The following is an 11512-nucleotide window of genomic DNA, read 5'->3' on the forward strand; positions in this document are numbered from 1 at the left end:
CACCAACAGAAGTCAAGAGTCTGTGTTGGTCAGACCAAATTTGGAGTCCTTTGTCCAGTTCTGGGCACCACGGTTTAAGAAGCTGGAATGTGTGCAAAGGAGGGTGACCAAGATGATCAAGGGTATGGAAATCAAGTCTTATAAAGAACAGTTGAAGGAACTGTGTTTGTTTAGCCTGGAAAAGTGGAGACTGAGAGGAGTTGGAGACCTATCTTCAAATATCTGAAGGGCTGTCACATGGAAGATGGAGCAAGCTTGTTTTCTCCTGCCATGGAGGGCAGGACTCGAACCAATGTATTCCAGTTACAAGAAAGGAGATTCTAACTCCACATAAGAAAAGTGTTTTAGTTGGGCCATTTCAGAGTCTGGGCTTTAAAGGGTTTATGAGGTGGGGTGGGGGCTTTTCAGATGGCAATATGTCTTAGTTCATTCTACTTTAAATTGTGATGAGTCAGTACTGTTTCAATCCCCCACCCTCACCATGTGGCTGAGTAGAGCCCTGGACTTCTGCTCCAAAGACTTACACAGATAGCATGACTAGTAGATATGGGCTCCAACTGGACCTGCTTTTGCTCACTGGACTCAGCTGCGGGAGTCAGAAACACTGCCTTTGTTGGGAGCTCATTAAATGCTAGCTGTCCAAATGTTCAGTCAGAATCAGAACTGGCTACAACACAGGTAGCAGAAAGGTGGGCCATAGCTGAGTGGTTACTTACTGCCATGTGCAAATAGGTACTTCCTACACCCCAGACCAGAAGGGTCACACGGCACAGATCAGAAGCCACCAGAGAACTTCAGCTCATTTGTGACCTCATTGCAGCATCCAATCTAAACAATGATGGGATTAAATTAACTCTAATGGGAGTTACGAATGTTCATTGTGCTTTCCTCCTTGTTAACCCATGGAGATGAAGCCTAAGTCCCAGACAGCTCAAATCCCAAAGAATTAGCTGCTGAAGAAGACACAGCTATGGGCACTAAATCAACAACATTCCTTTAAAAAAAAAAGTTGATGTGGACTCTTTATGCCTTTGCAAACAGAAACTTGTTCAACAAAGGAAATAAGGACCCGGGATGGCCACAGCAGCCTTTTCCATGCTAAAGAAAGAATAAGGACATTAGGTTTGATGCTCAGTGGCTCGTGGAGTCAGATGAGAGGTTTTGAGGGCAGCTCAACCCAAACTGCCCCCTTTCAGCAATTGGTCAAACCCTTAGCCAGGAACCGCTATAAACCTAGGCCTGTGGTTTAAAAAACAACTGAAAGTTCTGGGCCACCTTATAAAAAACTAAATTTTGCAACTTGAAAAAAATTGTGCAGATCAAAATGAATCTTGCATTTATTTACTATGGCCAACACTGTTAAAAAGAAGAACAACCTTATTTCTAAGGAATTACTGAGAAGGGGTGGGGATAATGAAATTGTGGAATGTTTGATTTAAAAGGTCTGGATCAGACCTTTTCCTAAAAAATCTGCATAAAAATGTGTGCTCATCCCCCGATTCAATATAGTTTGTTAAGAAAATTCCCAAACTCGGATCCACGGGCGACTCTGGTTCATTTCTCTATGGCAGTCTATCTTAAAGTTTTTATGTGTTTATATACCTACCGCATTTTTAAACTTAAAATACATTGTTGTATATTGTTTTAAATGTTTGTTTTGCTTTTGGGATTGTAGTTCCATTTGTGTTTCACAAGCTGGTCTCTGACCATAATAAATTTCATGTTCATGTGTGCTCATGTATCTATTTAAAGGCATTTTTATCACAATGCACACGTTCCTAAATGCATTTTACCCCAATGCATTTGTTATTGTTTATGTCCTGCCTTTTCTCGAAGGAGAAGAAGGTGGAGTAAATCCCCCTCCCCATTTTTCCTTCCCAGGGGAGGTGGAGAGACTGTGACTGGCCCAAGTGAGCGCTAAACGGCGATTGAACCCTGGTCTCCTAGGTCCTAGTCTGACACGCTAACCACTGCACCATGCACTGGCTCCACTCAACTCATTTCACCTCAGAATGCACAGAAACTGGATTGCTAAAGCATCCCTGTACTTAATTGCTCCTTGGGAACCTGAGGGCATAAGCCTGCCTCTTTGTGGCCATGCTTTCGGTCAGGCTTCGCCAACCTAATGTCCTTTTTGGCCAGAGCAGGAATGCAGAGACTTCATCAGTCAACAATGTTATGAGAAAAAAACTGCTCCTTTTCCCTTATGAAGTACCTAAGAGCCCATATAGAGTCCTTACGTAGGTTCCCTATCGGTAGGAGAGAATAACAGAGGCCAACAAGAGAATATTGAGAAGCAAAGCAGCTAGTAAGCCAGATCTTTATTAAAATGGTTGCAACAGGGTCCTTACTCACCACAAGCAGGAAAGAGGAGGCGCCCAGAACAAAGATGTACCGGCCCTTATATAGATTTTTTGAAATTGCCCATCCTCAAACTCAAGACCACCCCCAGAAACATCATACATACATCACAGGGGGTGGTCTAAAAGAGAATCCTGAGTGTGTTATCTCCTGTCTGGCAGGTTACCTGATTGCATTATCTGGGTTTTGGCCACTCTTTTGTTATTATAACTACCTAATTCCTGAATCCAGGTCACAGGTCACAGGCTCACCCTATTCACACCTTAAATGTGCCCTTAAGGCAGGATTTGTGAGCACAGAGACAATGGGGAGGTTTTTCCCCATTTCCTTCGACCTTGCAGATAAATATTTGAGGTCATCCTGAATGGCCCCAGGACCTTTCTGTGGGTTTCAGACATGTGGGTTACACACCTGCATGTGGTTTACACACCTGCGTGGTACACCCATGAATATCCACTATATATATACTGTATAAGACCAGAGGTCATCAAACTAAGGCTCACGGGCCGGATACGGCCCACCGGGCTCGTTCATCCAGCCCGCAAACCTTGCGGACCCTGCCGCCCACTTGGTCAGTCCCCGCGCTAAACAGGCACGGCGCAGAGGCAGAACCCAGAACAATGGTGCGCAAGCCCTTATGTAGGCTTTTGAAGTTTTCCACCCTGTAGCTGGAGACCACACCCCCAAACATCATACATGCATCACAGAAGGAGGCGGGCTACAGCACAAATCCTGTCTGGCAGGATAGTGATAATGGTCACTTCATTGCTTCACTTGGGCAACCTGGCCGTTCTTTTGTGATTGTACATACTTTAATTCCTGAATCCAGCTCACAGGCTCACCCTATTCATACACAAAGACGCCCTTAAGACAGGTAAGCAAAAGACAATGGAGAGGTTTTCCCATTTCCTTCAACATTTGAGGTCAGTTTGGGAGAGTCAAAATGGTTCCAGGTTTACTCTCCTGTACTATTTCAGACACGTGGTTTATATACTTATGTATGTGTTTGCCTTGTAAATTTATGAACATTTAATTTATATATTTGAGACCCTAAGTTCTTATAATAGTGTCATGGATGTGCCCCTCAAAGGTGGCTGGCCAGTGGTTGGGGGTCGCTGCGGCGGTATGCCCTGCCCCCACAGCGGGTGGGCGGGGAATGCTCCACCACTGGGTAGGAGTCAAGAATCTCCACATAATTTCCCAAACAAAGATAGACCACGATACTTGTTGTTTAGTCATTTAGTCGTGTCCGACTCTTCGTGACCCCTTGGACCAGAGCATGACAGGCACTCCTGTCTTCCACTGCCTCCCACAGTTTGCTCATGTTCATAGCTTCGAGAACACTGTCCAACCATCTCGTCCTCTGTCGTCCCCTTCTCCTTGTGCCCTCCATCTTTCCCAACATCAGGGTCTTTTCCAGGGAGCCTTCTCTTCTCATGAGGTGGCCAAAGTCTTGGAGCCTCAGCTTCAGGATCTGTCCTTCCAGTGAGCACTCAGGGCTGATTTCCTTCAGAATGGATAGGTTTGATCTTCTTGTAATCCATGGGACTCTCAAAGAGTCTCCTCCAGCACCATAATTCAAAAGCATCAATTCTTCAGCAATCAGCCTTCTTACTACTCTTTCCCAAACACTTTTTGGATCCCATCCTTCTAGCTGCTTTGCGCCATCCATGGAAGAAGCCATAAATAAATCATCTAGGCCAGCTCAAGTGCAGTTTAGTGGGTGGCCAGTTCATCGCCCTCAGCTGGCACCTCCCAAAGCTCTCCATTATAGAAAGTACAATATTAGAAGTAACAAATTATATAACACAAATTAGGAGCTGAAATATACTCAGAGTCGCAAAGTGATTTCATGCTCTTTATTCAGCTCATAGTGGTGAGGAGGAATGAATGAATGTCCCCTCACAGTATCTGCTTTATATACATTATTTACACAATGGGCTGCACATGATTGGCTAATTCTGGAATTCTACTGTAAGCCAATCAGGTTGTGGATTCACTTCTATCTGGAGCAGGATTGGGTGGTTCCTGCCAACCAATCATACTGCTGCATTGTTCTAGGACCAATCAGACTGCTGCATTCTGAATCCTATTGTTCTAGGACCAATCAGACTGCTGCCTTTTGGATCCTATTGTTCTAGGACCAATCAGACTGCTACAGTTTGGATCCTATTCAACTCAGTACATAACACCCCTCCCCTCTAAGTTCCAGTCCTGCCCGGGAGGTCGCATTCATAGTCCTCAAGGTATGCCGGCGGCCTACGTGTGCGTTGTGGCCTGGGGTGTTCCCTGGTCCGGGCTCCGGGTTCTGGCTCGTGTTCCAAGGATGCTGGCTGTGATGCGGCTGTTTGGTCTGGTGCAACCGGCTCGCTCAGTCGTGGTTCTGGTTCCGGTGTCCTTTCGGCCTCACGGGTCCTCTCTGTATTTACTGATTCTGCCTCTCCTGCTGGCCCCTCCTGCTCTATGGGCCTCACTGCCCCGCTGTTCCCTTGGGACTCCTCTGACCTGTCCTCCTCCTGGTTTTCTCCCGGGAATCGTCGCCGTATCTGGTCGCAGTGGCGGCGCCAGCATTGCCCCCCATCCGTTAGCACCTCGTACGACACGGGGCCAGTGACCCTGGTGATTGTGGCGGGTACCCATGCTGGGCCTGCCCCAAAATTCTTTGCGTACACTGGGTCCTGGGCCTCGAAGGTCCGGGGGTTCCTGCCTTCCCCCACCACTACCTCATCCTGAGCTCTATCGGGGTGAAGGCGGTCCAATCTGATTGCAAGGCGCCGACCCATTAGTAGTTCAGCGGGGCTCCGGCCAGTCGTTGAGCTGGGGGTGCTGTGCTGTGCTAGAAGGAATGTGGCAAGGCGGTACTCCCAGTCCCCTTGCGTCATGCGGCGAAGGGTGTCCTTGGTGGTCCGCACCATGCGTTCTGCTTGGCCATTGGTGGCAGGGTGGAACGGCGCCGAACGGATGTGGCGGATGGCGTTCTGCGCTGTGAAGGTTTGGAATTCTCCTGACGTAAATGCAGTCCCGTTGTCTGAGACGAGAGTGTCAGGGAGCCCGTGGGTTGCAAACAGCCTGCGTAGTACCCGGATGGCTGCGGACGTGGAAGTGGACGGTACCAGTGCGACTTCCAGCCATTTGGTGTAGGAGTCCACCACTATGAAGAATGTTTTCCCCTGAAAGGGGCCAGCGAAATCCACATGCAGGCGTGACCATGGTGCTCGGGCGGACTCCCAGGACTGGACTGGGGCCCTTGGGGGATCTGGGCGGGATTCTTGGCAGGCCTGGCAGTGTTTGACCCAGGCCTCTATCTCTCCATCGATCCCCGGCCACCACACATAACTCCTGGCAAGGGCCTTCATTCTTACTACCCCTGGATGTGTCTCGTGTAGGGCTGTGAGGACCCTTTTGCAGAGGGGCTGGGGAACAACGACTCTGCTTCCCCATAACAGGCACCCCTTGTGGGCCGACAGTTCATGTTTGCGGGTTGTGTAGCCGGCGAATTCTGGCCCGGGGCTGCTGCTGGGCCATCCCCTCCACACCCAGTCCAGGACCCGGGAGATGACCCTATCTTTCTTGGAATGGTGTGCAACTTCTTGTGCCTGAATGGGGCGGTCAGGAAGCAGCTCCAGGCTCATAACCTCTTGTGCAGGTGCTGGGTCAGGGCCTGTTTCCGGTAGTGGTAGCCTGCTGAGGGCGTCCGCATGGCCCATCGCCTTCCCAGGTCGGTGAATCAGTGCATACTGGTAGCTGGCAAGGAAAATTGACCACCTGAGGACGCGAGGAGACAGCACTTGGGGGGTCTGCTTTTCGGGGGCAAACAAGCCAAGCAACGGCTTGTGGTCAGTCACCACGGTAAAGGGCCGCCCGTACAAGAAATCATGGAATTTTTTTACTCCCTTTACGATTGCCAGACCCTCCTTGTCGATTTGCGAGTAGTTCCGCTCGGTTGTGTTGAGTGTCTGGGAAAAGTACGCCACCGGTACCTCTCTTCCATCCGGGAGTTGGTGCCCCAGGACAGCTCCAATGCCATAGGGTGAGGCGTCGCATGCTAGCACCACCGGCAGCCTCTCGTCGAAGTGTGCCAAGACCGAGTTTGAGACAAGCAAGTCCTTGACTGCCTGGAATGCGGCCTCCTGGCGCTGGCCCCACACCCAAGGGGCCCGCTTGTCCAGGAGTCTGTGTAGGGGCTCCGCTACCGCCGCCTTGTGGGGAAGGAAGGAATGGTAAAAGTTCAATAGTCCCAAGAAGGCCTGAAGTTCAGTCTTGCTCTTGGGCGCTGGGGCATCACAAATGGCCCGTACCTTGTCCCCAGTCGGGTGGACCCCTTCTGCGTCCACCATAAATCCCAGAAAGTCCACCTGAGGCACTCCTAGTAGACATTTTTCCCGCTTCACCTTGAGACCCGCCGTCTGGAAACGGTGCAGAACGGTGCGGAGGCGGTCCTCAAACTCCTCTGGTGTGGGGCCGGCAATCAACACATCATCGAAGAAGGGGGTGACGCCAGGAATCCCTTTAAGGAGAGAGTCCATTATATTCTGGAATATGCCTGGTGCCACGCTGACACCGAATTGCAGCCGCTTTACCCTGAACGCTCCTCTGTGCGTCACAATCGTCTGTGCCTCTGCTGTGGCCTCATCTACTGGCAGCTGTTGATATGCTTGGGCCAAGTCCAGCTTGCCAAAAATTTTCGACCCAGCCAGGGTGGCAAGGACATGGCTGACCACTGGCACTGGGTATGTGTGGGCCGTGAGGGCCTTGTTTATGGTACATTTGTAGTCTGCGCAGATGCGGACCGAACCATTAGGCTTGACGGGTGTGACGATTGGGGTTTCCCAGGGAGCATTAGGCACCGGCTCCAGCACTCCTTGCTCTACGAGTCGGTCCAATTCCTCGTCTATACGGGGTTTCAAGGCGAACGGGACCCGGCGGGCCTTGAGCCTGACCGGTCGTACTGCGGGGTCAAGCTGTAGCGCAATGGGGGGGCCCGTATACTGTCCCAATTTCCCATCGAAAACCCCTGGAAATTCCTTGCATATGGCGTCCACGTCCACTTGTAAGCTAGTGTGGTTCACCCCGGTGACAGCTAGCCCCAGTGGTCCAAACCATGCCAATCCCAGTAAGCTAATGTAGGGGCCCTTGACCACAAGCAAGTCCAGTTGCCGCGTCCGCCCTCGGTATTGCACCCTGAAGGTCCCCACCCCCATTGTGGGGACCTTACGTTTCTGGAAGTCCCGGAGGGTGAATGGGGCCGGCCTGAGTTTGGGACCCCCAGTGGGACACAGTTTCCTTAAGGTCCTTGCCGAGATTATGGATAGAGTTGAACCCGTGTCAAGCTCCATGCGGCATGGGGCCCCCTCTATCTGTACCTCTACATAAATTTTCTCTACGTTGGGGTGGGGCAACTGGTATACCTGGAAGTCCGTGAGCTCCGTCGAGTTGCCTTGGTGCGTTGGGCCCCGGGACCTGGGGCTCTTGGATTGGTCATCTGATGCCTGGTGTCGGGTGGGCCGAGCCCGACACACCCGGGCGATGTGTCCCGATTTTCTGCACTGCCTGCACTCTGCGTTGCGGAAACGGCAGGTCCTCCTCTCGTGACTCTCCCCGCAGCTTGCGCAGTTCCCTCCTTCTCGTCGAGGCAGCTGTGGTCTGTGCACTGCTTGAGTGCGCTGCTGTACTCGGTGCACCTCCTCCCTGTCGGATCCTGAGTCGTCGGTGAGGTCTTCATGGTGGACCCTCGGTTGGGATGGCAGGCTCGGCCGTGCCTCTTGGGTCGACCTCTCGGCAGCTTCTGTTGCCAGGGCCTCCTCCAGAGCGACCTGGAACGTTAGGTCCTTCTTAGCGTAGAGGCGTCGTTGCAGCTTCTCATCCTTCAGGCCACCGACGAGGCGGTCACGAAGCATGTTCTCCAGCTCTGAGAAGTTGCAGAACCGGGCGGCTTGGCGGAGAGAGGTCACAAACCCAGTTATGGTTTCCCCAGGGGCTTGCCGCTTTGCGTAGAAGGCATTTCGACGAGCCACCACTGAGGGCTGCGGCGAAAAGTGCCCCTTCAGCTGTTCCATTATTGTTTTGTATGGAACAGTAGCGACGTCTTCAGGCGCAAGGAGAGCCCGGGCGATTTCAAACGTCTCCTCTCCGCAGACGCTGAAGAATATCGCCCTCTTCTTGGCGTCTTCTTCGTCGGTGACCCCTTTGGCTTCTAGGAGGAAGGTGAAACGGGAGGCGTACGCTTCCCAGTCTCCAGATGCTGGGTTGAATGGCGAGAAGCTGCTGTTGGCTGCCATTCTGAGTTCCTTGTGCCCCGGAGCTGAAGCCTGGATACACGGTGCGAGGCAGCGGTGCGGCAGTTGGCGGTGCTGCGGTGCTGTGTGTGGCAGTCAGCTCAGCGGGATCCCACCTTCGTCGCCAGTGAAATATACTCAGAGTCGCAAAGTGATTTCATGCTCTTTATTCAGCTCATAGTGGTGAGGAGGAATGAATGAATGTCCCCTCACAGTATCTGCTTTATATACATTATTTACACAATGGGCTGCACATGATTGGCTAATTCTGGAATTCTACTGTAAGCCAATCAGGTTGTGGATTCACTTCTATCTGGAGCAGGATTGGGTGGTTCCTGCCAACCAATCATACTGCTGCATTGTTCTAGGACCAATCAGACTGCTGCATTCTGAATCCTATTGTTCTAGGACCAATCAGACTGCTGCCTTTTGGATCCTATTGTTCTAGGACCAATCAGACTGCTACAGTTTGGATCCTATTCAACTCAGTACATAACAGGAGCAATAAAGAATAGACATTTATAACACATTTACATACATTCCAGAGATAATTCTTACAGTGATCTTGTGAGGTAGATCAGTGATATTATGCCACTAGCCCACACATTGCTAGGGAGAAAGACAGAGACTGAAATGTCCTAAAATACAAACATGTCAGAGCCATTCAATATGCAGTAATTTTTGTGCAGGGAAGAGAAATTTGTGTGTAGCAGTAGGTGTTAGATTCCCCACCCCTCTCTACTCTTACAATGATCCTGTCTGGCACCTGGTGCATTGGAAGGAGGGATTTGGGGGGTGGGTTGCTGGGGAGTTCACATAGCTAGATAAATCTGCAGAGATAACACAGCTGGAGTCTTGCAGATAAACTATGTTCACAATCCCTTTGATAGGGAAACAGAAGCTTTTGTACCCAGGGGAACCAAGCTTCCAGGAGGCAAATACCACCCCTCCTCTTTGTTTTTTAGTGCTGTTGACTTGCAAGCCCACTTCAATAAAGCATTCTTTGCAATTACCTGTTTGTTTGTGAGATTTAGGGTGCTTCCAAATAGGGGCTTCATATCACAAATGTGGTTGTGGGCAACAGGTTGGTGTGTTCCCCCCACATTGGATTTTCCACAGAAAGAGCACATCCAGATTAAATGGGGAAAATATACAAGCCAGCATTTTGATGCTACATTCATTCACGCATTCATTTATTTATACATGAGGCACTGATTCCTCCCCCCCCATAAACACCATCTGAAACCACTCATATTGCATCTTTTAACTCCCAAGGCGGCAAACAGTTAAGAGAATAAAACTGTACAATAAAGATTCAACCATAAAAACTAAAATCAGGAACAGCAGCAGCAACAACTAGTTAGCAATTTGAACATAGAACCATATTTTGGACTACAACTGTTTGGCTGCGAATGATGAAAATTGTAGTCCAAAACCTCTGAATTTCTCCAGCTCACTGTAGGCTATGCCAAGCCATGAGAACCATCCACTTTTTAAAAATCTGTGCTTTGCATTTTGTTTTGTGATGTGAACCCAGAAGCAAATAGGGATTGCTTAGCCTTCATGAACTGGTGTTTGTGGTGTGTGTGTGTGTGTGTGTGTGCGCGCGCACGCATAATATCCCAAAGCTGGTGAAGTTATTTAGGCATCAGAAGCAAGAATATCCCACAATTTCCTCTTCTACTCCCCAGCATTAAAAATGAAATAATGAGTGAAACAACTAACAATTTAATGCCATTTTATGATGCACACACCCAAATCGGCTACTTGGTTTGCAAAAACAAATCAAAAGGTTCCAGAACTGGCTTGCTTTAGTTTGGCTCTCCAAAATTTTATTTATTTATATTTATTATTATTTTATATTGCCCTTCATCTGGGAATCACAGAGCGGTTTACAGTATCAAAACATAAACCAAAACAATATCCCCCCAACACACACAGTTGTTAAAACATCACAGGTTGTTGAATTAGCCAAAGGCCTGGGAAAAGAGGAATGCTTTCGCTGGCACCTAAAGATCTGCCCACCTAGCAGTTCGAAAGCACATCAAAGTGCAAGTAGATAAATAGGTAGCACTCTGGCAGGAAGGTAAACGGCGTTTTCGTGCGCTGCTCTGGTTCGCCAGAAGCGGCTTAGTCATGCTGGCCACATGACCCGGAAGCTGCACGCCAGCTCCCTCGGCCAATAAAGCGAGATGAGCACTGTAACTCCAGAGTCAGTCATGACTGGACCTAACGGTCTGGGGTGCCTTTACCTTTTTAACCTAGAGATTACCAGAGCATAGTAAACATAGTAAACGCCAGGCACTCCTGTCTTCCACTGCCTCCCACAGTTTAGTCAAACTCATGCTATCTATCTATTATATAATATCTATCTATTATATAACCATAATTACCATAAAGAATTTCACATTACAAGTGTCTTTACATCCCTGCCAAAGATTTTAACTGTTTACAGTGCTCTTTCAAATAAAGTACAAATTTACTCCAGTCTTTAGAAAATACTTGATCCTCCTGGTTTTGGATCTTTCCTGCCAGTCTCGCAATCTCTGCCTACTCTATCAGTTTCACTGCCATTCTTCTTTTGTTGGTACTTCTCCTTCTTTCCATCTCTTGGCTAGTAGCATTATTGCCGCGTCGTTGCATACAATTTATTATTTTTTTTAATCTTCTCTTGGGAACTCTTCACCTATTATACCTAGTAAAAAAGGCTTTTGGTTTTTTGACAAATGTATTTTAAAATATTTTCTTTAACTCATTATATATCATTTCCCAGAAAGCCTTTACCAATGTACATGCCCACCACATATGGTAGAAAGTGCCCTCTTTCTCTTTGCATTTCCAACACATTTTAGAACTTGTTTTGCACATTTTAGCAA

Source organism: Podarcis pityusensis (genome assembly GCF_964106645.2).
Source record: "Podarcis pityusensis genome assembly, chromosome: Z".
NCBI lineage: Eukaryota > Metazoa > Chordata > Lepidosauria > Squamata > Lacertidae > Podarcis > Podarcis pityusensis.